At 39.8% G+C, this 14,635-nt stretch overlaps 1 long non-coding RNA gene across 1 annotated transcript; it reads left to right on the plus strand.

Moving 5' to 3' along the window:
• Positions 1-3,888: 3,888 nt before the first annotated feature.
• Positions 3,889-5,108, plus strand: LOC128442867 (uncharacterized). Its single transcript, XR_008338902.1, has 4 exons — positions 3,889-4,388; positions 4,559-4,661; positions 4,773-4,853; positions 4,962-5,108. It is a non-coding gene; the product is annotated as an uncharacterized LOC128442867 (long non-coding RNA).
• The last annotated feature ends 9,527 nt before the right edge of the window (positions 5,109-14,635 follow it).

Below are 14,635 nucleotides of genomic sequence, written 5' to 3' on the forward strand. Positions count from 1 at the left end.
TTCAATTAAATTACCAAGTTTTTGCAAAGAATCTTCTATTCATCTTATTACTATACAAGTAATGTTTATCTAATTCTATACTTAGTGGCACAGTTGACCAAGTCATCATTATAACTTCTTATTTGTATGTGTCATTTACTGTTTGGTCATGAAGCCTGATTAATTGGGTATAAGGCATCAAATGGGATGTGTTCAATAAGTGTGTGGTGCAGCTGATGTATTGGAAACATAAAAGGTCAGAGAAAAGGGCACAAAAGGTCGCGGACATTTTCATGTTTGTGTCAGGTTTTTATTAAACTATTCAATTTCATTAAATAGGCAGTTAAACTGTCTCTTTACAAGTGATGAGTGGTTACAACACAGTCATATAAACTCTAATCGTTAAATCCGTTTATAATAAAATATTTTAGTTTTTGTTACCTCACTTTGTTCTCAATAAATTGCTGCTAAATATTTACAAACCAAAAATGTTTTTTATCAGGCTCAAACAAACACATACTACTTGAAAATACCCACATTGGTCAAATTAAACTTTAAAATGCTCTTAAGTACCAAGTTAAGATTAATAAAGTTGATTGTGAGCGATAAGACATAATTGACATCAAGGTGTAATTGCAGCTTTTAGGAGCAACCATAAAAGAATAATGATTGATAATGTGCATGCCCAGAGAAGGAATAGCAGATCAATGATATAGATTGACCCTAAATCTGCAATACTGTTTGTTGTTTAAAGAATAGTTTAGTCATTGACATATTATCCTGCAAAAATGCATAATTAAAATTATTTGAAAAGACCATTTTATTTGTGTGAAATATTTAAATTGCGCAGTTTGTCATTCTCTGCCACTGACTCAGTCTCTTGCATATTGAGCCGAACTCATCATTACTTTGTGATGGAAATCTGGAAATACAAGAGGCTGGAACACCAAATTTGTCTTTGTGTATTTTAATAGGGGCTTTGTGCAAAAAGGATCAACACAGAGAGTCACAGGGATCTCAGAGTGAAGTTGCAGGACAGTCAAATTTCAAGGGGACTAAGACTGTCTCTCTGAGCCAGTTCAGACTGGTTCATAGGTGCAGTTTGAGAGAGGAATCTAAACACAGGAATCTGATTTACATATGTTTTCTTTGGAGATAAGCAGCCATACATTCAGTTTTTAAAGAGTAAATAAGTGATAAAAAAAAGTCATCAAAGTTTCAGGTCATAAAAGTCTTTAGACAAGTCTGCAAAAACTTACTTTTCAACTACAAAATAATTTTCAACCACACTTACATTTTTCCACTACAACTTAGGTCAGAGGTTGTTCGTGGCCATCTGGCTACGAACAACCATCGTCCTTAAATCTCCACAATTAGTGTGATGGCCGTGTTCAGACCTATAATAACATCAGTTCCTGTTTCTGTTTGAAACAGTTGAACAGGTAAGTGTTTGTTTTCTAGGCTCAGACATATGATTATATGACGCAGCAGTGGGGCAAGCAAAGGGAGTGATGGGAAATATTGTCTGCTTAAATAGGGCGCCTAATAAGGTGGGTGTGTATTATAAATGATTGTGGAGTGTGAGGTATATGGCACATGATGTATGCAGAGCCGGATTAACGCAAAGGCAAACTAGGCACGTGCCTAGGGCCTGATTGGCAGGGAGGGGCCAGACAGAGGGACCAAAAAATAAATAAATAAATAAAATAAAATAAAAATATACAAATATCCTATCTACAATTTATTTCAGTTTTAATATATCAATATTTATTAATTAACTAAAAATAGTGACGTTGTTTATCTCTTAACGTTACGTTACGTGACGTCACATTAACGCCAGTCAGTTAAGTCCAGTGCGGAGGTCCGCCGGTCAGGACTAAGCGGGACAATTAAGCTAGCAGGCAGGCAGCCAGGTCGTTTTTTGAGTAGGCTAACATTCAAGATGCTTTCAGGTGCAGCAAAACGTAAAAAGAAGAAAAATGAAGAGGAACAAAAGAAGAGACAGCGGGGGGCTATACAGAAGTTTCTGTCGGGCAGCCGCCCGACAGCTGTAAACCTGCTAGTGTTAGCAGAGCCAGAGGCCGAGCCAGGCCCGGAGACGCGGCCCGAAGACGCACCGGAAGACGCTTCGGCGCCTTCAACATCAGCGCCATCACAGGAGAATGACAAAATGATGGAAGAACAGCAGCCGGCCAGAAAAAGTGAGCCCAATATAGTTTTGACGGAGCCTCTAGACCCGGAAAGGGTATTGACAAGCTATCCATCTGATCCTGCAAAGTGGGACTTTGCACTAAACCATCCCTGTCAAAATATTGGAGATTTCTCTGCATCACAGAGAAAATATGGAGACATTAACCGAAGCTTAACTAAGGAACATTTCTTTAGAAAAAAGCTAAATGGAGAAACCCTGTCAAGAAGATGGTTAGTGTACTCACCGTCTACTGGCACTGTATTCTGTTACTGCTGCAAGTTGTTCAGTATAAGAGACAATCAATTGTCACTGGATTTAATGACTGGAAAAACTGTGCTAATCGCTTGCATGAACATGAGAATGGTATGGATCATCGCACTGCTGTGCTGAGTCTATCATCACTTGGAAATAAAAATGCACGCATAGATTCAAACATAGTACAGCAACAGGAGTCTGAGAGAGCATACTGGCTCAACATTCTGAAACGTATAGTGGCAACTATTCAGTTTCTTTCTTCGCGAGGACTGCCCTTCCGTGGGGACAATGAGGTAGTAGGATCACCCCACAATGGGAACTTTTTGGGCTGCTTGGAGTTAATTAGTCGCTTTGATCCACTACTGTCAGAACATCTAGCCAGATACGGAAACAAGGGCAGGGGAAATACCAGTTACCTGTCCTCTACAGTTTGTGATGAGTTTATTCAGCTGATGGCTGAGAAGGTTCTGCATGCTATTGTAAAAGAAGTTAAAGATGGCAAGTATTTCTCCATCATTGTGGACTCAACACCTGACATCACACATGTTGATCAGCTCTCTTTGATCATTCGCTATGTCCTGAAGAAAAGTGGGGAGCCTGTCGAGAGATTTTTGGAGTTCATACCACTACATGGTCATACTGCAGAACACATGGAGGAAACACTCAAATCTGAGTTAAAAGAACTGGACATTGATTTGATGGACTGTCGTGGGCAGAGCTATGACAATGCAAGTAATATGGCAGGGAAATATTCTGGACTGCAGGCAAGAATAAAAAATAAAAATCCTAATGCTGACTTCATACCATGTTCTGCACATTCTCTTAATTTAGTTGGTGCATGTGCAGCAGAATGTTGCCTAGAAGCAGTTTCATTTTTTGGCTTCATTCAAAATCTCTACAACTTTTTCTCAGCTTCAACTTGGCGGTGGGAGATTTTAACAGCCCACCTCACAAAATGCGAGCGAGGTCTGACACTGAAGAGCCTTTCCGGCACAAGGTGGTCTGCGAGAGCTGATGCAACAAAAGCTCTGAGATTTGGCTACAAAGCTATTCAAGATGCTTTGAATGAAATCAAAGTTGACCATGGAACCCCCAGAGCTGCTCAATATGAGGCGTGTCAATTAATAACAGTGATGGACACCCTTGAAACTGCGGTTATGACAGTAGTGTGGGATGACCTGCTGAGAAGAATCAATTTAACCAGCAAAGCATTGCAGCAGGTACAAATTGATGTATGTACTGTTCCTATTCTGTACAGTTCACTCATAGAGTTCATAGGACAAGCCAGAAATGATTTTGATGTCTATGAAGCAGAGGCCAAAACCTTCACAGCAACAGAGGGATACAAAGCAGATAGCCAAAGAAGTCGAGTGAAGAAAGTTTTGTTCGGTGAGTCTGCAGGTCCAGAGGTGCAGCGCTCAGGCCGTGAAGCATTCCTGATTGACTCACATTATGTCATCTGTGACTGCTTGTCACAAGAATTGAAACGACGCAAAGACGCATACAAAAATGTGGAGGAGAAATTTGGTTTCCTTACTAAAACGAAATCAATGGACATTGAACAAATCCATGCAGCCACAGAAAAGCTGAAGAAAATATACCCTCAGGATCTTGAGGAGGACTTTACAGCAGAGTTTTGCCAGTTCATCTCAATGGTAAAAGATGAAGAATCAGTCATGGCCATGTACAAGAAGCTCCTAGAGCTAGGCTTGAGGGATGCTTTCCCTAATGTGGACATTTGCCTTCGCATGTATCTGACATTACCGATTGCAAACTGTTCAGGAGAAAGATCATTTTCTTTGTTGAAACGAGTGAAAACATACCGGAGAGCAACAGTAACAGAAAAAAAACTGAATGCCTTTGCCCTGTTGGCAATTGAGAATGGATTTACAACCTCCCTGGATTTTGAAGACATTATCGAGGACTTCGCCTCATCAAAACTTAGGAGAAAGCATCTGTAAAGGTAAGTTTCCCATTTTAAAATCAAATGTAAAATGCATATAAATTAAATGTATAATATAGGGCTATACTTTCTACTATAATGAAATGAAATATGAGGAACAAACCAAGTATATTCAAATCTCAAACAGCTGTCTTTCATCTTATGTATACATTTTATTATTTCTCCACAAGATCGTGATGATGCTGTCAAGACGTGTTTCTGCTGCGATGGAGGCCTGCGATGCTGGAAGGCTGAAGATTATCCCTGAGTGGAGCATGCTAAATGGTTTCCTCAGTAAGTGCTGCTGGTTTTATTTATTATTATTTATTGTTGGACAGTTTCTAAATGGTCTTGATAAATGTGAAGCGTTCATGTTTGTCTTCTTGTTCCTGTACTTAATCACAGGTGTGAATATGGGCTCCAGGAGAAGGGACAAGAATTTTTGTTCACCCAATTCAGGCTCGTTTTCCTTGGCTGTCTGAGCAGGTTAGTAAAGAAAAAATATACAAAAAAATATAAACATAAGGTATGGATCAAGTTATTTAATGATTGCTTATTTTTCTACGATGTTTCTGTGATTAAATCTGCTTTTAGAGTGCAGTCTAGTAAAGCACACCGTCCAGAGAAACATCCAGACCAGTGGAGAGAACTGCTGAACAGTCCAGACCAGGAGCTGAGCTGCTGAGTGTTGAATACCAGAAAATGGAAGAGAGGTGATGGTTGTCCATGAAAATAAACATCTTTCTCACTACAGCACACTTTCGCTTACTGCAAATTTTATTGGTCTTTGTATATTTGACTACTTATTTAACTATTCAATTTAATCAACACATTTAATTAAGATTTTCTGCAAAATGCAATAGCTTACAACATTTATCTGATTTGCTCTGTTTACATAGCAATGCTGACACCTATTGGTGATTTACTGGTACTACTGCCTTAACAATGACACTCGCAATGGATAGGACAAGGATAATTTAATAGCATTTAATAGAGCCATGTAATAACGTATAAATCATAAAAATCAAAAAATAGTCTGTTTAATGTACGACACATCCAAAGACTACGCTATGTAAAATGTGAATTAACTTCTTATTAGTAACTTGGGTAAGTTTCAGATTTCAATTCATAAATAACATCAATGGAGGGGGGCCCAAAAAATACAGTCTGCCTAGTGTAGTCCATTTATTTAATCCGGCTCTGGATGTATGTCACATGATTGGAGCAACGCAGCTCCAGTGGACTGCCTGAACTAGCTCACAGAGTTCTTTTCATTCCCTGGTGGTCCCATCACATGATGTACAGCTTTAAGTACAGGTGGGGATCCTTTGAAGATGAGGACTGAGATCTAACCATTCAGACCACATTTGGAGTGAGTCTTAACACCAACAGTTTTAGAAACATCTTGTATTTCCGGTTGACATCTTCTTCCCTTCGGGCTCATTTTCTCTCAACGTGGGGTTGACATAGAGGGACGTTCTTTCAATAAGTAGTAAACTATGCTATTCTATTTATTTATTCAGACAAGCAAAATTTGATCATCCTGCAGCCACTTCAGGTTAGAAGTCATTGTTTCATCAAGAGCTGCAACTTCAGTATAAACTTCACAAAAACATAGATACATGAAATCCCCTTATGTCTGGTATCATAATACCAGACTAACAGAACTATATTAAATAATTTTCTTACCTTTTCAGAATATCCCCAAGTAGCGCAGAGTCAAGGAACATTCCGGCAAATGATCAACATAGGTATTTTTTTAATATAGCTATTCTGTACTTTTAACTGATTTTCTAAATGAAAAGAAACACGGTCGTCTTGTTCCAGATTTTGGAAAAGTTCTCAAAAGGACTGTGAGTTGGGTTTTCAATGGAGAACTGAAGACATTTGAGCCCTACATGTTCAGATGTCCTTTTCTGATGCAAATCACACTCGTTGATATAGTGTGATCAAAACAGGATGCCTTCTCTCTGCACTTCAAACTTTTTCATGTCAAAATCCCACAAAATCTACTTTTGGAGAACCTCAATTGGAGACTTTTGAAATGATTCAGGGACCATTTCAGTCTGAAACCTCAAGTAATGCTCAAGTAACTAAGTTTGTATAGTTTGTATACATTTGCCTCCTGATTGGATCATGACATATCCTTCCCCTAATCATCACGCTCCTATCACATGACCCTTTTCTGGACAGTAACAAAGCCTCCTCGCCAGCCTCGACTACCAGCGGTGAATGCAACATGCACAACAAATTTGAATAGGTGCTTATCTTGACTTCCAGTAACAGATCCATCTTTCAAATGGTTCCAGTTAAAAAAATCCCTGGTTTTTCTTTTCACTAACTATACTTTTGGACTTTTCTGCAAATAAGGAACCCACTGCAGAGAAGACACTAGACTTACTGTTTTCTCTGACGGTGTGCATGCACATTTTACGTGAATGGACATGTGATAGAAGTTTTCAGGCGTGTTAGTATGGATGGAGATTATTTCTGATATGGAGCTAAAATGCTTGTTTGGATGGAGATTTTCGTATTTTGTCCAAAAATGACAATTATTAGTGGGATCATTTGAATGTAACATCTGGTATACTCCTGGTGTTTTGTATAACCTTCTCAAGGGCATTGATCCAGTGGAATTGGCTTTGTCATTATATATCTTGATCAACAATACCATAGAAGTGGAGAGTTTAAGCGGATTGCCCTCATGTAATCCCTGGTAACTTCAAAACCGAGGCTTATTGCGTGTGCTGCCTATGATGATACATTGACCTTCAAAAACATTTTATACAGTTCACCTTTTCATGTCTCCAGTTCATACATAGGAATTTGTGAGTGTTTGTTATTTGGACAACATGGCAACCAGTGCAGATCCCTGGAGTCTTCAGCAGACAAAAAGCCTATTCTCTCAGCTCATTGAGGAATTTAGCCCTGTGGCTGTCCTGCGAAAGAGGACATTTAAGGCTAAACAGAGCTTCCTTAAGAGCATGGTTAGGCAAACAAGCTGTGTCAGAAACGGGTTGCTGTCCCGTGCAAACACCAGCCCTTGCTGTCAAACCATCACTCTCAGTCATAAAAACAACAGGCCTATAACATGTAACTAAATATGACCTAAATGTTTTGGAGAAGAACAGTTTCCCAGCTGCACATTGTTAACTATGTGTTTTTTTTCCACAATACTCTATGTCAAGAGTTTTCAAGCCCCTAAAACAATTTTTCGAAAGGCTGCTGGCTCTGTTTGAGTTTGACTTTCAACCTCTTGCTGATTGGCTCTTTTCAATCATAATGTTGGACTTCGTTCAGGCTCATCCTTTTGAAGGAGAACAACTGGCATTAGCCTCTTTGTTACCCAACAGCTTATTGTTCTTCTATGGAGGTATCAGATGTTTAATTCCCATTATAGATACCCGGGCCACACTGCCTGTGTGAGCAGAGCATGACGGCTGTGCTGTGGATCTGTTCTGCTGCTTGTCGCTGCTGCCTGATGTTCAGAGAGGTAGCGTTTTGCTGTGTGTCTGCAGCAGAGCTGATATGCAAGGTTTCTGTTATGACTACTGTATATCCTTAAATAAAAGTACAGCTATATAGACAATACCAGGAGACCACAGTATGGAGCCATGCATCTTCCGATGCAGCAATAACAATCAAAACCTTGTTCAAACAAATGAAAGGATTCACTAACAGAAACGCAAGAATGAGTTTACTTTGAAATGGATACAAAAGGTATCTTTAGGGGGAAATTACTGAAGCTCAAGTGCTAGCAAGAAAAAAGCCCTGAATTTCATACCACTGGAGACTACTCCCAGACTAATGACAAACTCACTAGTTACATCACCTTTTAAAAGCCACGAGTGCATTTCTCCAAATGGTGGAATAATGACAGTGCACGCACAAGAAGAATTTACCTTGACCTGCTCATGTTCAGCTTCTTGTTGGACATATAGTACTCAATCTATAATGGTACTCAAGAGTTTTCAGTCAGCACAAAACTTACAATCACCTACAGGGACTATTTGACGTTACCACCATGCTTCTATGAACTTAGTGAAATGTGTCACACATTTGGGTTTGCTGTGGCCTGGCCCAATAGTGGGCCGACATATGGGACCCCAGACTGCCAACACCTACATGTTGATTATTGACAAACTAACCTAATCACTTACATTACAGACAGGCAGCTTTCATTTCAGCTTCTCCAAAACACTGTGGTTGTGTTAAACATGCTGTTGAGAGAGTGTGTGTGCGTGTGTGGGTATTTGTGTGAGTGTGTGTATTTGTGATGCAGATCAAATGATGCTCCTTAAAAGATGACATCTTGATACATCTGTTGTGACTGGGTCCCAGACAGCTCTGGCCCAACTACTTATTGTACTTCTATGAAGGCAAACAAAAACAGGCACAGCTGAGCCCCAGACATAGAAGAAGGTAGGCTTATGTGCTGGGGCAGATTTTAACTCCTTGTAATATTGGTATTGCTTCGACTTTTAAATTATTTCTATTTATTTTTAATCTGAATACACATGGGCTCTGAGTTTCCAATATTTTAAGTTCCCTTCTCTGCCCCAGGTGCTCTCTAGCCACGGTCCTTACTTTTTGTTTCTCCTTTTTTCCATCAAACACTCCACTCATTACATTCTCATTCATGTTTTAATGCCAACACTGTATGGCTGTTGCGTTATGGTTTGTGTCATGGACTAGAAGGCTTTTGGAAGCTTTCAAAAGGAAAAGGATGAAGACCAGGCTCAGCTCAGGCTGGAGGAGGTGGAGGAAGTGTTTTCTCCTGTTGCATAGCTGCGGATGAGTCAGGACACGAGAACAAGTTCAGGTAGGTGAAGAACCAGGGTCCTTTGCCAGCTCGGAAGTCTAGATCTATAGCTCTCCGACACTTTTTTTACACCATCATTTCAAACACACATCTCGACATGATTATAGGTTTGTAAATCAAAAACAAAACGAATTTGAAGGCACACGAGTGCGCAGTGGAAGAGTGATGGTGATAGAGTGCTGACTGATTTACTTCTGCTGCTGCATTGAACACTGACTTGTAGTTGGCATCTCGAAGTGTTGTTGTGTTTTATGGCTGTCAGCTCAATCGGAATAATCAGCAATGATGACTATATTTATCCACCTATTGAAATATATAATAGTGCAGTTTGAATGGCTTACTTTTGTCTAACCTGGCAGGTCGGCTGTGCCTCACGAGGTCAGACCAGGTTGTCCACTAACCAGAGGGTCGGTGGTGGGATCCCAGTTTCTCCTGTTCTGCGACTGGAAGTTGTCCTTGGGCAAGATACTGAACCCCAAATGGCCCCCGATGGCTGGGCCGGCAGTGTGTGAGTAATGTATGTGAGAGAAAGTGCTGCAAATAGATGCACTGTATGTATGTGAAAATGGCAAAACTGTACTGCAGAGCACTTTGTGTGGTCATCAAGATTAGAAAAGCTCTGTATTAATACAGAACATTTACCTTTAGAGGACAGTAGGGATGAGAAGAGAGCAGGAGGAGGTCGACAGACAGATGAGAGGAGCTACGGGAGAAGTGAAAAAGAAGAGCGCCACAGATAGACAGATGCAACTGAATAGTTAACACACTTCTTCATAGTTCAGCCTTGTCCCAGTTCAAAAGGAGCCTTCGTCACACAATAGAAGCTGAGGCTATGACTCAGGCGCTCCATCAACGCTAAAGCAGGTTTACTACTGCTGATGAAAACAAATGTGACGAAGAAGGTGGATAAACCAATCTGTGATTTCGTGTCATTGGAACATTTTAGTCGAGACCAATGGCTCATGTCTTATGTTCATTTTACTACCATACAATTAACTATGGAATTTTCAACACCTTGCTCAAGGGAGAACAAAACTGGAGACGACAGATTTAAAGTAGGGGAGAGCGGGGTAATGTGGGACATTGGGTAATGTGAGACACCCCCTGTATCTAGGCAACGGTACACATTTGTGGTCATGTGACCATTATGTTTTCAAGCCCCTCCCATTCCCCCCTTGCCATGAAGGAGAAGTGGGTGCTGCTGCTGTGGAAAGCATGTTTTTTCACAAAAATGTTACTTTGAACTTAATCAACTGTTGTGTCAAAACAAATTGATTCAGGTAGAAAAACTTATATCATACATGTTGGTGAACTTCCAACATATAAAACCATGTGATTGATGCTAGCCTAAGATTAGCCTGAATTGCTAAGAGATGTTGTTTTTATAAAACGGTGGCTGTGGGGTAAAGTGGGACAAATGCTGTGGGGTAAAGTGGGACACTGTCTCACTTTACCCCACCATGAGGCACAAGTTAAGTTTAGTCTTAAACATATTTTAGTGTTATATTACATTATATATGTTTTATTTTTAATGTCACATTGTAGAAAAGCCATCATGCCAAGAAACTATACACCAGGAAGACAACCTGGGGCCAAACACCCCTCGCAGAGATGGAGAGTGCAGCCGCTGAGGTCATGCAAGGTGAGAAGTCCTTAAGAAAAGCTGGAAGGGATAGAAATATTGACAAGACAACCCTCAAAAGATTCATAAAGAAAAAAGACAAAGGGAAAGTAAAATCAGTAGCCTGGGGTGCAGTAGCTGAGGTAAAGAGAATATTCATAGATGAGATGGAGGAGGAGCTTGCCAAACACTTGAAACAACTAACTGACAGTTCCGTGCTCCAGTTAAGTGCAGTGAAATGGCATTTGAATACGCAGAGAAAATCAATATCCCTGTCCCTGCCAATTGGACAGAGAAACAAAGTGCAGGTAAGCTAGGGTGTGCAAGAGATCACATGAATCATAATAATCATAAATGTGCTTAATTGACCAATCCCCATGATTCTGTTACTAGTCCGATATTAGTGGTTGTCAATCTAGCTGTCGGGATTTTAACTATTACAACATGTGTTGTTATGGTAGTTTTAAAGTGGAAAAAGTAAGTGGACCACTTAACCCCGTAGCTGGGGTAAAGTGGAACACATAACCACTTTTTTTAAATCATCATATTTCCACTGCCATTTGTCCTGAAGACATTCTGATCGTTTCCATTGCTAGAATACATCCTGAATTAATGGGAAATGTGTAAATTTTACTGATATATCATTTAAGCTCGCCTAGAGGGGAGCAAATGTAAAAAATGTCCCACATTACCCCGCTCTCCCCTACAATTTATTTAAGCAAATACATTTACAAAGGAATTTGCACTTCAGTTAATCAGTAATGTTTGTAGTGCGTGGACGTGTGAATATGGGGAGATAGATCTAAATCAAATACCTAAACAACCCAAATCCAACCAACCAACCAGCACAGAGATGAGAGAGTGGGTGAATGCTAAGGCACCAATAGACATAAAGTGATAAATTCACAATAACTCAGGTGTCCAGTATCACTGTAATCAATCACTCCCAGCTCTAAAACACCAAACACGAAAGTAGGTCAGAGGCCATTTATCACTTGAATATCACTCGCATCAACTTGCAGCTAAAAGGGATGTCCATTGGGAAGCGGCGAGCGCAGGAGCTGTCGACAACAGACTCTTCACATGATCGAATGCCTGCTGACAAATGGGAGACCAACATATTTCAGTTAGGCCATTACAGAGGAAAACAATAACAGATTTTAACCTGCCATCCCCAGGAAACGCAACAGTTCAATCTCAGTGAAGGGAACAGGAAATGCTTGTATTGTAAAAACTTTAAGATGAATGGCACGAACCTGCCCTTCCCCCGCAAGGATACTGTTGCTTTTTGCGAATATACGTTTGCCGAGCTTCACTTTTGGCAAAAACAAAAGTAGGTCAGAGGCCAAGCGGCCGTCACAGGAGTGAACAAATATTTCCTGGCCTGGTCAAAGGCTCTATAGTTTGAGGTTCCTAAGGAGGTTACACGTTTAAAAATCATTTATTTTAAAACCAAAATTATAGGGCCATGCCAAAACATCAACAGCTGAATATATTAATGAATAAATAGAGATACATGTCAATGTAGCTGTTAATATTAAATACCAGTATGGAACCCCATGAGTACAGACTATCACTGGTACTTGGGAATTCATTATATTCACTTTACAATACTGCATGGAAGACACTCCTTCCATTTCCATACCACGGTGGGTTTTGAATAAAGACCCTCAGGACCCACTCGGTGACCTCATCACCTTTTTATAATAAACTCTTCCAACATGTTTAGGATTCTCAGATGAAATACTCACCCTATAATAAAGACTTCAGATGTGATATGAGCAAGACCGGGCAATATCCCTCTCACCTGTGGAGAGGCTGATATTTCAATGTGATAATACCTTTAAAGAGAGTTAAACTTTCATTATCACCTTTCTGGTTATCCAGCTGGGGAACCTTTCAAGTGGAAAAGACAGAATTCAAACCATTTAAAGAGAAGATAAAAGACTGCAGACAACATTCAAAATCATGTTTCACAGAGAAAACAATCAGAATCTAAAAACTGTGTTTTCCTGTCTCTTACACTTCCTGTCTCTGTACTAGACTACACAAATGCACCCTCCTCACTCTCTCTCACTATAGGTGCTAGACTTTGGTTGTAAATTACACAAGTAAGCCTTAGGGTCACATGTCTGAAATTATTATGAATCATTTGTCTATACAGTAATGTAATCCATATTACAAGGCAAATGTTTTTGAATAAAATGTGGTCATTAATCTTTGTACGACATGAAATTATAGTAGATTTTAGTTTTAAATGTACTTACCTTATGGGGACCCCGCCCCCAGTGACCATGGATGGATATAATTTCCATATCTCATCCTTAAATGCATAACAGATCCTTGTTATTGTTGAGAAATTTTTGACTATTCAAACACATTACTGTATAAGCGACTATATATTATGTGTATTTTATATTACACATTATATCTGTACAGGAGAATAGTGCCTGTCTAATTCCACAGACACTCCCTTCTCTCTAAGCAGTACCAAAGGTCAGGTTATAGAGAAAGTATCAACCAACAGTGCATTGGAGCATCTACGGCGAGGGACTTTCATAACTAACTCAGATGCACCAGAAAGAAAGACACCAACTTCAATTCCCACCGATTTTAACTCTTTTGTGTATTTCACCCCTGGCAAAACGTAAGGACACAATGTGATTTAGTTAGGCCTACTTTAGACTTAACTATCCAATAGGATGTGAACACCTACATGAAACATAGAGATTGACAGCAATTCTAATCTTTCATGGATTTGCAGTTAGAATCGGTGAAGGAAGTAGAGAAAGATATACTGGGATGCTGTGGGAGACGTCTTCAGACATGGGGGGGACAATTGCTCAAGTAACTCTGTTAGCGTTTGAAACCAAGAAACCAGGGTACACGAGCGGTTCTGGCTGTTTGCTGTTCGAACCCCATCCACCTGGATCAAGATTGAGCCTCCTCACTTTCAGACACTTGTTACTTAAGATCTGTTGCATCCCACAGACTGATGCATTGCTGAGGAGCTGCGAGTGGAGTCATGATATCTTGTAGCATTTTTCCATTTGTTTCCCTTCTTAGTTCAACTAACCTACATATTGTCTACTGCTACCGTATAATTACTAACAGGGTTACACAATTTGTCTGACTCGCGTACAGAAATTGAAAGCTGTGACATAAGATATTTTATGTATTTATTTATTTTTACTTGCATGTAGAGCTATTTTGGAAGGTACAAGTTTAAATCTGTCAATAATCTCGACATCGCCAGGCGTGAATTGATTTACTGAGCAATGTGGTGTTATACCGAATCGCTTCATCAATCTGACAGTAAATGTGTCCTTGAGGCTTGTTCAGACGTGCCAAAACAAATTCCGAAAAAAATCCTGACGATACGCAGATAAGCTATCCGCGGTAGAATGGTTTCATGCACCAATAAACAGTTTGATATGTTTTTACCTCCCCAGGTTCCTCGTGGTGTTTCACAGGAGCCGCCCGGTATTGATTGATTTATTTTGTTTCGGTCTTTAAGCCGTAAAAAAAAGTCTCAAAATTACTGAAACAAAGAAAACAAACAATGATAATGATTATTGATTGACACAACACATATTGTGCATGCAGAACATATAATTACATATCGACACTTCAAACATACATATTGAAGTGAAGTGGAACAAAGCACATATTTACTCAGAACTGATTGGCACTGTAGATTTGTGACACCTGGTGCACACAGCGCCAAATGTCACGTTGCAGAAATACAGATGTTATAGGGAAACATTTATCAAGCCCAAAGGCCAACAAATTATTAATTAATGCTATTTAAATTCTTTGAGGAAT

The sequence above is a fragment of the Pleuronectes platessa genome, chromosome 6 (genome assembly GCF_947347685.1).
Source record: "Pleuronectes platessa chromosome 6, fPlePla1.1, whole genome shotgun sequence".
Classification (NCBI taxonomy): Eukaryota; Metazoa; Chordata; class Actinopteri; order Pleuronectiformes; family Pleuronectidae; genus Pleuronectes; species Pleuronectes platessa.